General features: G+C 47.9%; 1 protein-coding gene across 1 annotated transcript in view; it reads right to left on the bottom strand.

Annotated features, from left to right (window-relative positions):
• Positions 1-9115, bottom strand: part of IVD (isovaleryl-CoA dehydrogenase) — a 919837-nt gene extending 910722 nt beyond the window's left edge. The window contains exon 1 of the mRNA XM_069637537.1: positions 8994-9115. The gene's annotated coding sequence lies outside the window, so the exon portion shown is untranslated. The remainder of the gene's footprint in view (positions 1-8993) is intronic.
• Between the last annotated feature and the right edge of the window lie 4468 nt (positions 9116-13583).

Genomic DNA, 13583 nt, shown 5'->3' with positions numbered 1-13583 from the left:
TTTTGCTGAAGTGCATTCTGGTATTTGTAGTCTCCCAGTCAAGATGGGTGGAATAATGCCACAATTGTACACATTTAGCCTAACATAGTTCTATAATGACACTATGGTATATGTACTTTTCAAGTTTTCTTTATAAAGCAGAGAATTGTTGAAAGCCAGGCATGGGGGTGAGGAGGGGATATGATGAGAGGGCAAAGTCATGAGTATTTGCCAGGATGTGGCAAAGGAGGTTACAATCCCAGACACTCCCGCCCATTTGCTGCTGCTTTTCAGGGCACAAGTAAAAGGACACGTGTAGGTGGACAGCGTAACTTGTTTTCAGAGGGCAGACACAAAAACCCTTGTGTTTTCTTGAAGTTGGCAAGCTTGCTCAAGTATTTGGCTAACAGGATTTTACTCAGATTGTCATGTTCCCAATGCAGACGCTTACCCACAAGACCACAAGCTCTTGTTTCGTACCAGGATTGTGTTTTCCAAGGAATATTTCACTACAGATTGCTGGGTTTGAAAGGAGAGTACCTTTTATACTTTGGCTATTTTGTCTTGCGCACTTTCTTCTAAGGGAAGGCCAATTGAACTACATTTGTATATTTCACTTTAAGATATATGTTGACTTACTGCGCCTTTATTCATGGGTGCCGGCTTTTGATGTTCACTAAGGAGCAAAAGTACCTGAGCATATGTTATTTTTGCAACCAGTATTTTTTTCCCCTTTTCCATGCTGCTTAAATGCGGTTAGTTGGGAGTTCTACGATGTATCACAACAGTCACCAAGAGACTGGCCATAAAACAAGGGGCTTGTAGCACGCTGCTCAACCAAAGTGTGTGATCCTTGCCAAATAATGTACTCTCACTGCACGTTGCCTAAAAAAACGTGAGTTCTCAAAGCCTGCCAACTTTTATACATAACAATACCACTGTCAAAACATGTCAAAATAAGTCTGATTGATGAACGTCTTTGAGCGATGGTTGCATTAGAGGGGATTTCGAGGTTAATCTCTCGAACCCTAGCATATGTCATTCTTGCAGCACGCCATGAGAGATATGACCTTACTTATGCATGGAATGAAGCAATAAAAGAATATGTGTGGGTTTACACTGGAGAAAAAGTTATCCATGATTGTTTGATAGGGGCACACAGGAAAACACTGATAAACATAAATTGTCAAATGTTTTGAAAACACTGGGAAAACACCCCCAGAAGTAAAGAAAATAAACTCTGAAAACAGGAAACCCTAATTATATCCAGGGCTATGACAACAAAGTCATTTTAAAAAACGTTTTTAGTCATTTTAACAGATATAGTGAGGTCGGGGTGAAAAATCAATGTACATCGTTTGGCCATGGCTAATGGTCTAGTAGTGTTTTAAAAATGGACAGTGAGTTCGGCCGAAGGCCATGGCTAGCGGTCTGTTAGTGATTGGGCAGGGATTCCAAGATGGCCTCCGAGGTGGGAGCACCGTGACCGATGCTCCTCCGACCCTCGGGACCGGTGCAGGGATAAAATAGTAATGTTCTGGCCCCCCCACCTCCCCAAGCATGAGACGTGGTGTGCAAACCCCCGAGGAATAGACCCACGCATGGAGGAGAGAGTCTCCGGGCCTGTGCAGCTGACCGGCACAGGCTCCAAGGCGGAGTGACAGCCGGCCAGCCAAACAGCAGACTAGAGGGCGCAACCCCCAGCAGTCCGGCAGGGTTCTCGAGGAGCCAGTGAGAGGAGCCCTGCGGGAGATCACCAGCTATCTCCGCAATATTCTACTCCAGCTGATATCCGGACCAGTCAAGGCCAGCAAAAGGGGAGCACACGCGTTGCTGATTGCCCTCAATGCTGTGAAGGCCTTTGATAAGGTACAGTGGCGATTTCTGTTCCTAACGATGGCGAAGATGAGGTTCGGGAGGAGATTTATATCCAGAATTAAGGCCAACTATACAAATTCATCCATGCGCTTAGCCATCAATGGCCATCTCATAAAGGTCATAAAGGTCCAACGGGGTACGAAGCAGGGATGCCCACCATCACCTCTCTTATAAGCGATCCACCTCGAGCCACTTCTCGAAACAATGAGGGCTAATAGCAAGATAAAGGGAATAACCTTTGGCGAGTGCAGCACAAAATAGCCGCCTTCACGAACAACACGCTTCTAGCCATACAGGAACCAGAAGCAATCTCAGAGCCCTAGAAGAAGAGCTGCGGGCCTTCTGGCAGTGGCAGGCCTGAAAATTAACACCCACAAGTCGGAATATTAAATCTGACCGTCCCCCCACATATGGAGCTAGAGATCTGAAAGGAACACCCCTAGAGATGGGTCAAAAAGGGTTTAAAATACATAGGGGGTCTACCTCACCAACTCCCTAGAAAACTTGGCGGGAGCAAACTACCCAACCCTCCTGGAAAGCATAACAAATAAACTAGTGAACTAGGGCCCGCTTAACATTACATGCTTAGGCAGAATCAATGTGCTCAAGATGGCGGTGCTGTCCTGGCTCCTATACCACTTCACCGTCCTCCCAATACAGGTTCCCCGGACCTTCTTTCGCGCTCTACAAAAGCAAATGGGGAAATGCATTTGGAACCACAAGAAACCAGGGGTAGCAAGGCAGGTCATGATAATGCCCTGTAATAGAGGGGGACTGGGTCAGCCGGACTTCAGGGTGTACTACCTGGCCGCCCAGACAAGAGTCCTGAGAGACTGGATGAGGCACGATCAGGGCAAAACGTGGAGGACAATGGATGAGGCGGTGGTGGAAGGTAAACTAGAGGAGGTACTATGGAAGCCTAAGATAGAGAGATCAGCTCGTATGTACCAAAGTGCCATAGCGGCGGGAGTAGGGGAGGCATGGGACAAGTTGGCTGGTGGGGAAAGCGCGATTTCGATTTACAACGTACCCATCCCAGTGGGCCCCTATATTCGATAACCCACAGTTTACACCAAGGATGGGACAAAAAGATTTCCATGCGTGGCGGGAGGGAGGGTGCCTTCAACTTCGAGACATGTTTGAAGGACCTGAAATCAAAATCTTTAGCCAATGTAAGGAAGACTTTGAGCTGGGAGAAAGGGAAACGTTTAGGTATACCCAAATACAGCATTGGCCGATGCAGGCCACAGTGATGGGGGCGCGGTTAGGGCCCTGACCCAATTTGAAAAGTATTTAACTACGGAAACAGGGAATGTTCACATAGTGGGGGCCATCTATTCACACTCCAAACAGGGGGAGGTGGCAGGGGTGAGAGCTTACATGAATAAATGGCAGGAGTCAACGGCCCAGGCGATTGAGGAGGCAGAGTGGCTCCGGCTATGGAGACATATTCCCAAACTGACCAGATCCCTTCAAACGCTGGAAACGTAGGTGGAGCTGATGGTCCAGTGGCATCTAACTCCAGCGAGGCTACACAAGAGCTACGAATCTGCCTCGAAGATGTGTTGGAGGGACTGCTGCAGCTAAGCAACGAGGGGCCACATTTGGTGGAATGCCCAAAGATTGCGAAGTTCTGGGACATGATTCACAAGACACTAGAGGCAACCCTGGGGATAAAAGATAGGGAGAACAAAGGCCTGGTCTTACTGGGATAGGGAGCCCACCCAGAGGCTTTACCCACTAAAGCTGAACGGAAAGTATAGATGATGGTATTAGCTGGGGCACTTACCTTGGCCCAGAAGTGGAAATCCAAAGACCACCTCCCAGGAGCATGAGTGGGTGGGCAAGATGTGGAACTTTGCAGCGCTTGAATGGATCACATACTCACTACAAGGTGACCACAAGGGGTTTCTATCCGATAGTTTGAAGGTGCTGGGCTACCTCGAATAGGGAGCAAGGACGGTTTGGTGCCTGAGAAGAATAACACTACTAAACTTAATTTAGGAACCTTTGTTGATATCATAGAGGTTAATCGGCCCAGAAACACTGAATGGTAAGGGAGGACCCTGTTGACTCGTCAGGAGCGAAAAGCACATGAGGTTGGACCATGGCGGCACTGGGGGGAGGGGAGAAATGTTGTTAAAGGTTCTGCCATATGTTTTATTTTGACAAAAATCAATAAAAACCTACGTGAAAAAAAACAATACAATGGGCATGGCCGCAGGCTTTGGCCATGGCCAGCAGTGTGGTTAGTGATTTCAAAAATACAGTGGGAACGGCAAGGCGCCATGCCTAACGGCTATGGCCAAAGGCCATGGCTAGTGGTCTGGTAGATGGACAGTGGACACGGCTGAAGGCCGGGCCCCCTGGCCATGGCCAAAGGCCATAGATAGGGATTTTAGAAATACAGTCGGCGGGGCCAGAGCACCCATGGCTAATAGTCCAGTAGAAATTATGGGTACAGCCATGGCCGAAGTGGTCTGGTAGTGTTTTAAAATGGACAGTGGGAATGGCTAGTGGCCAGGTAGAGATTTAAAAGATTCTGTGGGCACGGCATGGCTAGTGGTCTGGTATGGTTCTAAAATGGACAGTGGGCACAGCCAAAGGCCATGCCCACTGGCCATGTAAGAAGACTATGGCTAGTGGTCTGGGAGAGATTTAAAAAATACAGTGGAAATGGCCAGAGGTAGTGTTCTAAAATGGACAGTGTGCTCGGCCGAAGACCAGGCCCACTGGCCATGGCTGAAGGGCATGGCTAGTGGTCTGGTAGTGTTGTAAAATAGACAGTGGGCATGACCAAAGGCTGCAGCCACTGGCCACGCTGAAGGACATGGGCAGTTGCGCAGAATCAAATCTATGGAATAACAAAACCATTGAAATTCAATGAAAATAACGTTAGTTGCTGGGACGTTAAGGTGAGAACTTGAAGCAAAACAATAACTGAAATTCATCTAAAGCCACCTTAACTTTGCGCCCCCTGTTTCGAAGGCTTTGACCACAATGACATCACATCACAGATGACATCCCTGATGACATCAAAAATTGCACCATATAAGACACCACTGATTACATCTGTGATGGCATCAGACATAACATCATTTATGACTTGGCTAATAAAATCTTTGATTAACTAAATAACAATTCAGGTTGTAGCATTAGCCATGGCCTTTGCCTTGTACAACACTAACTAGCCACTAGACAATATACAGTGGCCCTGGCTAAAGGCCATAGATAGTGGCCCTTTAATGTGTTAAAATATACAGTGTGCACAGACGAGGGCCGTGACCACTGGCTATGGGTAAAGGCCATGTCTAATGCCCAGTAAGCGTGAAGTACTGCGGCCACTGACAGGGTCCTTCAGTGTTTGAAAATATACAGTAATCACGGCGGAAGGCATGACTACTGTCCCTTAATGTGTTAAAAAACAAATTGGGCATAGCCAATGGCCATGGCTACTGTCCAGTTAGTTTTGTAAAATATATAGTGGGCCGGCTGGAGGCCTTCGCCAATGGCCATAGCCAAACATCATGGCTAGTTGTTCATTAGTGTTTTAAAATATACAGTGGACACGGCCAAAAGCATTGGCTAGTGGCCCCTTAATGTGTTCAAATAAACAGGAGGCATGGCTGAAGGCCATGGTCATGGCTAATGGCTCCTTAATGTGTTCAAATATACAGTGGGCACAGCTAAAGGCCGTGGCCACTGGTCATGACCGGTTAGTGTTGCAATGTGATTTGTGATGTCACCAGTGATATCATCATTGTGAGGGTGCTGGGTTCCTGCTTTTGACTGGGATGTCAAAGGATTCTCACCTAGGGGGTGCATGCTATGTTTAGGCCTCGATTTAAGAAGTGCCTCAGGTTTATCTCTACTTATTTATTTATTTTTTATTTATTACATTTATATAGCGCATGCAGTCCAAAGGCATCATGGCACTGTTACTTGTGGCAGACTTAGTTACGAAAAAGTTACATACATGTAATGAAAAGAATATCAGGAGTATAGTTAGTTTGTGATACATTCTCTTTACATTGTATACACATTCAGATACAGATATTAGCTAAAACATGAGAATGAGTAGAGTTTCTGTCTTGGATGAGTTTAAGAGGAGGAGCATAGTTTTCAGCGACTTACGGAATGCTAGGTGAGATGCTTCTGCTATCAAGGGTGGTGGCAGGGCATTCCAATGCAATGCTGCTAGGTACGGGAAGCTGATCCTGCCTGCTCTGGCTCTTTTGACTCTGGGGATCATGAGCATGTTTGCATATGGAGTTCTGGTCGGTCTGGTGGATGTAGTGGGGTGGATTCTCTCAGAGAGGTAGGGTGGAGCAGTGAGGTGGATGCAATTATGGGTGAGGGCAAGTGTTTTAAAGAGGACTCTTTCTTTTACTGGGAGCCAGTGTGCCTCTTTCCTAGCTGACGTGATATGCTCTTTCTTGGGTATTCCCGTGGCTGCTCTTAATGCGCTGTTTTGTATAGTCTGAAGTCTGGTCACTGATCACTTCTTTACACTGTATGTTCATTTCAGAGAGTGTGATTCAAGGTGTCAGAGAGGAATTAGGAATGGGAAAGGACACAGGGGAAGGAAAGGGTGCATGGGGTTTTTACTGTTTCTGCAGTCATTAACCACAGATTTGCTCATGAGCAGGTATTGTGTTAAATACCATTAGCTCCAGAGCAGATACTGTGACTGGAATCGTTAGCACCAGAGTACGTACTGTGCCTGCCATCACTGTCGCAGAGCAGGTATTGTGCCTGTAGTTATAAGCCCCAGAGCAGGTATTCTGTCATATGTAATGGATTAGCAGGTAATGTATCAAACGTCAGTTCCAGGGGCAGGTACTGTGTCTAGAATCAGTATCCCAGATCCGGTACTGTGTCTGTAATTATTTGCCCCAGGGCACAGTGCTGGTTAATGGGCCGGCTCTCGCTGGATCCGAGATCTGGCATCAGTTCTCTAGCCAGATCTCGGGATCCACCTTGCCTCTGCCCCAGCCCAGTCAAACAAACATGCACAGTGTGCTTGATGTAATCTAATGTGCTGTTGATGTGATCTAATGTGCTCTGTGCAAGAGCACTGTGCACACAAAGCCTGCGTGCACATGTGCGCTTGCACAGAGCACATTAGATCGCAGAAGCCCAGTGGCACATTGAATGGGGGGAGCAGCTGTGGGACATTTATCAGAGGGACAGCTATCCCGTTTGGTACTTCAATGAGCATGCCCAGTGGGAAAGATGTCCTGCTGGCAGGACAATGTGTGCGAGAAATTCCTGCTGAGCATGCTCATTGTCCTGGCAGCTGGACACGTTACCTTTTATGAAAGGGAGAGGTATCCCGCTGCCAGGACAATGCCCCAAGGAGCTCTAGGCAGCAAAGGGGCGCTCATGTTGCTCTTTGTAAACAGAGCATTAGAATGTGAGCCATAAGGCATTGATGGGAGACAGGGGGGACTATTAGCAGGGACTTGTGTCCCTTTAGAAATGGGAATGGGAGGGAGGGATAAGTGTGCATAACGTTACATGCTTTATGAAATAACGACTATGGCTTTAAAACAGAAAGGGGGTTTGTTAGGTTCAATTTACATGCAGGGTGGGAGGGAATAAAACTAAAGCCATTCTCTTATTGCTGAACTTATTTCTATGACAATGTATGTAGTGTATAGTTAGTTTACTATGAAAGGCTAGTTTATTATGTAATGGGGTTTGCTTCCAAGGCATTGCTATAAATAAAGTATTATTTAAGCACATGAAAGGAGAAGCAACACTTTAAAAAAATACGTATATCGGCTAAAACTGGGAAGTTGTGCTCAGTTGCTTAAATTGTCCACATCCTGGTTTCACCATTTAACCCAAGTGTGTGATCTTGGGCAAGTCATTTAATCGCACTTTGCCTTATCTGTCTCTCTAAGTGATTTTGATTTACTTCATAGTTTATGTTAGTATATCATGCTATTAGAAAAAAAAATAGCCCTGTGACTGTAGAGGTGCTCCATATATAATAATATTGTAATTTAGATATGTTGCACCACAAAGTTATTTGCCACTTGGTTTACTTATGGCAACTTATTCTCAAGTAATTTCCATGGGGCCACCATGTATCAAGATGATGCTCCTTGCAATGTCCTTTTCTGTGAAGTCACTTCTGTTGGTGCAATCCATATGCACATTTTGATGTTTGCATGTATTTGGCCCCAGAACGCCTGGACACAGTCCTATATAGATTAGTTTTTTGCATCTGTAATGATCATGCATTTTTTTGTTATGTGTTAAAATGCCATCTGCCACTAATGATACCAAAAAAGTAATTGGAGCAGGGGTGGTCGGTTTGGAGGTGCGAATGAGACCGTATGGAATTGCACGCACTGCATTTGGGGGGGAAAAGTAACAAGACTTTTTCCGTGGCTCCGTCCCTCCGGCCCCCCCATCTTCCCCAACTCTTTCAATACCGGATACTCTCCTACTGAGGACAGCCCCCGGATTTGCAGAGGGTCAAAGACCCTGTGACAGAGCAGAAAGCACACTGTGCAGAGAGCAGAATGCATTTGCAAAACACAATGATCACTTAGCCCCCAGGTTTGCTGGCTCGGTAATGTAAACTGCTCTTTGCGAGGTATTGTCAGATGTAGCTGATGAGCAGGTAATGTGTCTGCACTCATTCGCTCCAGCTATTTGTGATGGGCCTTTACCATTAGCGCTAGAGATGGCAGCGCCTGCTGCTTTTCTTGGGGGTGTTTCGGTTTCTGCAGCCATTACACCTAGAACAGATACTGCGCCTGCAATTATTATCGACAGAAGGGTTATTAGATCCAGAGAAAGTACCGGATCTGCAGCCATTAGCCCTGAGGAATAAATGAGCTTCGGGCAGCTACTGTGTCTACAATAGCAACTACAACAGGCTGTCCTGTGTAATTTCAAAACCAGATGTTTAGAAAGTCACGTACTTACAATTTTTAATTTCAACATGTGGGGGGTACAATACAACGATTAGAGCTTCGGCCTCTTCAAAGTGCATTTGCAGAGATTGCAAAATGACTCCTCTTATCAATATAACAAAGGAGTAATAAGGAACTAAGTTAATGGACGCTGAAAGAAATGGATATAAAATTCACTACTAGAGCTGGATTGCAAGCACTCACCTGATGTTGACTGGAAACTGAAAAAGAGTTCTTGGTAAAGGTTACTTTCATTATCACTTGAAACACACACTTAAAGTCCACATGAGACCCGATAACAAATTGTGTTTGTTTAAAAATGTGCCGACACTCTCTCAGATGCCTTTAAGGCGTCATGACCCTTTTGCGTAGAACGTCTACGTGCTTAGAAAGAGACTGGTGGAGGAAGGTGACTCCATGCCATGCACCGGTCGGTGGATTTGTTCTTCCTATTTTGATTGCGGCAACAGTGGTCTTGGGGTGTCTTCTTGCTGGTAAATAGTATCCCCGCCCACCCCTCAAAAACCGAAGTGGTTTATGTTCATGCAGTGCACGGCGAAGGAATTTCAGGGCAGATTATTTTAGCAAATTCAGCTGCCAGTAAATCGGATTTTTTGTTTGCAATGAATACCCGTACTTGTAAATGGCATGGCATTTTTTTTTTGCTGTATATATTGACGGGCTTGTATCACGGTCTTTCTACAAAATTGTAGTGTATATGCCATCTTTCTTCAACCTTATCAGTACAAGTAGACGGCTGTTTGAACAACAATGAACTCGCCTAGTTGGAAATTAAGCCCAATATCGATCTACTGGTGGAAATGGCAAACAATTGGTGGGTGATTCCACAAGGGGAGGGGTGGGGGCGGCGCCCGAGGAGGCGGTGTTTAGGGGGGTGGGGCTGACAGTTGCCCTCAGAGCAAAGGAATTTTCCAAAATAATAGTTTTAAACGGCAATTTTTTTTTCATACTGCTTTTCCAAACTATATATTCCACTTGAAACCACTTCCATGGCACTGCTGATGACTTACTTCACTATGCGGATAATGCTCTGATTACTTACCAGTAATCTTCATTACTCCTAGTCCTACTCTTCATCGTCACAGTACTTCATGAGGTCCCTGCTTCCGACACAGGACCTTCTTCTATTTCTTTAAATTCCTGTAACTCCTCCCCCACATCCACATCACTCAGTTTCATATTACCAAGCCAGAGCATGGGACCTTCCCCGCAGGGAGGGTGAGGAGGGTCGTCAGTAAGTAGGACTAGGAGTAATGAAGATTACCGGTAAGTAATCAGAGCATTACCTCCACGTCCACTCTTCCTCGTCCCAGTACTTACTTCATGAGGTATACCAAAGCAGCAATGGGGAAAAGGTCCCAATGAGACACAGAGCTAAAGACAGTGCAGCAAACACACCCACAATAACTCTTAATTCATATCCCCACAGATAAAACTCCAACCACGAAGGAACCAACTCCCCCCCCTCCCCCGAGTGGGAGAAACTCAACCCATAGCGGTTGATGAAAATCTCTAGACCAGCCAAGGCGGCAGCCATACAAATCTCTTGCAGAAAAAACCCTCCTTGCATCGGCCCAGGAAGCCGCCAAACCCCTGGCGGACCGCCCCTGATCGTGCGCAGGCACAGGCAAGCCAAAAGCCACATAGGCCCTGGAGATCACAACCCGGAACCATCGGAAAATGGAAACCACAGATGTGTCATGCCCAGCCCCAGCCGGACCACAAGCAATCAGAAGACTATCAGATTGGTGAGAAAAAAAATAAACCTAGCCAAATACTCAACACGTCCCGCCGGACATAATGTTAAGCCAAGCCACCTCCTCATGCATTCTCGGATCATGAAAGAAGTCGGGGAGAACCAGATCCTGAGAGGTGTGAAAAGTCGAGATATAACTTAAGGGAGGAACTTCGGACCACACCTCAGCAGCACCGAGTCTGGCAGCACCCTCAGGAAAGGAGGGTGACATAAGAGAGTCTCCCCAAGCCTACGGGCAGAAGCAAGGGCAATAAGAAGAGCAGATTTCAGTGTAAGATGTTTGATATCAATCTCGGGAAAGGGCTCAAAAGGAGGCCCTTGAAGGAACTGTAATACAAGAGGGAGATCCCAAGGGGGAAGCCCTTTATCAGCACAAGGACAGGAAGAAGACAAACCCTGGAGCAACTTCCCCACCAACACCTCCCAATCCAAGTGACCATCAGAGTCCCCCAAAATCAATTTCATGGAGGCCCACTGAGAGTGAAGCATGGGGAAAAAAAAACTGCCAGGCCCCTGTCAAAAGCCCTTCTGGAGGAATCGAAGGATAGCAGAGGCCAGAACGCAGGGGAGGGATCCCAGACCGCCCATACCAGTCTCGGAAATGGCCCCAATGCCTGTCGAACACCTTCAGAGTGGAGGGTCTAAGAGCATCCATTATGTACTCAACTACAGGATCTGAGAACCCCTGAGATATCAACCTAGACCAAGCAATAGCCACACTGCCCATTGCATCCAGTGGAATTCCAACCGGAGATCCCCTTGAAGGGGACACGGCCACCTCAGAAACAGCCAAGGTTCCTAGGACCGAAGCTCCAACAGAGAGGGGAGCCAACTCCGGCGGGACCAGAACTGAGCTAACAACAACACAGTCACCCTGGACACTCTGATGCGCCAAACCACCCGGGGCAGAAGGGGAATAGGCGGAAAGGCATAAAGGAAAACCCCAAGGCCACTGTACAGAGAGGGCGTCCATCCCCCAATCCAGCCAGCCTCAAACCGAGAGCAGAATAGGGGAACTTCTGCTGAGGCCGGGGATGCAAACAGGTCTAGAACCGGGGACCCTAATCTGACACAGGTCACCGCAAAGACCTGGGCCAACAGGACCAGTTCCGCCGAGGAGTGAAAACCGGTATCTGAAAAGATCCGCTTGAACATTGTCCACCCTTCTGATACGTGAGGCCACCAGAGACACCAGATGAGATTTCTCCCAGGTGCCTATCAGTGCTGCCAGAGCATTCAAGGAGCGGCCGGAACCCCTTTTGCAGTTGACATATACCAAGGCCGTCGTATTGTCCGATCGGATCAAAACTGCCGACCGTCCAGCAACTCCTTGTAGTACACCAGAGCTTGGACAATGGCACAACTCTTGCCAATTGGATGATCGCCGGCTCTCCCCAGATCTCACAACCCTTGAGCTGAGAGGACCCCCAATGTAGACCCTTTCTGCCGGCGTTGGTAGTAAGAGAGGCCACAGGAGGATGGACCATGCACTCGCAGCCTGCGGGAGACTCGCAGCGCTGGGGACACTGAAAGCACAACTACGAAAGTCGAGACGTCGGAAGCCAGTGGAAGAGAGTATAAGACACCAGGGGACGTAACCGAAGATGGGCTCAAGGAACCGGAAAACACGCAAGACGCCACGTGCCCCATAACTTCAGCAACAGGCGAGCCGAGACACACTGCCTTCTGAGAACCCAGCCCAAACCAGCCAGCAAGCGCCCCCCCCCTGCACAACATCCAGAGTACGCTCTCCCCAGACGTCCGAACAAGCAGTGCAGGGTCTTGAGACCCATAAGCAGTTGACACATCCTAGAAGGCATAGGGACCAGGAACACCCGCAAGTAGAAAACTTGACCCTGAACAGGGAGAGGAATGGGCAAGACGGTAACCCACAACAATCTTTCAGAGAGAACTGATCCCATGGCCAACTACTTGGACCGTGAACTGGGTACCAAGTCCTAACCATGCAAACCTGGACAGGAGGAGACAGGAACTGCAACTGATACCCCCCTCCGGAAGGAGCCCATTACCCAGGAAGCCGAACCCCACCGGTCCCATACACCTCAGAGAAGATAGAGGCGAGGAGCCAGGGAAAACCGCCAGTCACTGCACTTGCACCAGAGGAAAATCACAGGACGTTGAAGCATGCCTGCGCCACAATACAACAGCATGCTTGTCAGCCCACAAAAAGATCCCACTTATCAAAAGGAAGATACAGGACAGCCCAAAAGTCCAGCAGACCATGGCCCCCCCCAGCCGACAGAAGAGCCACCAGGCTGGCGTCAAAAGGGCAGAGTACTGTCACAAAGCGGGGAAAAGCAATCCATCCCGGATAGCAGACATGAAAGGCAACCCCCCACCTGGGGTATTCCTACAGTGGAAAAACCCACTGAAGTGACATCCCCCCTCCACTGACACCAGGGGCTCTGAGAACCCCTCTAAGCACAGACATGTGCCATATCACTTCCCACAAGTCTGAGAGGAGGCGTGAAAGCAGCACGTCGGCACCAGAGGACCTAGGCCCTAAAAGAAGAGACACTGGGAACCCTCTGAATGGCCATTACTTCCATGATGCATTTTCTATAATTCCATGCCGGACAAGGGAAAAGAAAATCATCTCCTTTGACCTTCCCTCGTGCAGTTCAGAGGAAGAGGACAGGACAAGGAGTCTGCGTCCATAGCTAGCACAGACCCAAACGCACCACTAACTCGCCACATTGCTGAGAGGTGGCTTGAGCCCTGTATCCAGTAGCTGGTAGCCCCAAGCTCTAAATCGTTCCAATGCGTTGGTCTAGGAAGGATGAAGGGCTGAGTCAGCACCGCAGAGACTCGAACCCGAAGTGTAGACTATGCCAGGCCGGTACCCTTCCGGCCGCTTGCAGACGCGTCCAAATCTGCGCCGTTTTCACAGGCTGCATGCAAAGAATGCAGCCAACATCCGGTGCATCCTGGGCTGCGTGTGTCTGAGGAGCAGGTGGTATGTGACATGCCTGTGACAGAACAGAGCCCCCGCACTT

This window comes from Ambystoma mexicanum, chromosome 14 (genome assembly GCF_040938575.1).
Source record: "Ambystoma mexicanum isolate Mex_15411 chromosome 14, UKY_AmexF1_1, whole genome shotgun sequence".
NCBI classification, from domain to species: Eukaryota; Metazoa; Chordata; class Amphibia; order Caudata; family Ambystomatidae; genus Ambystoma; species Ambystoma mexicanum.
This window is presented reverse-complemented; position numbering and strand designations above follow the sequence as displayed.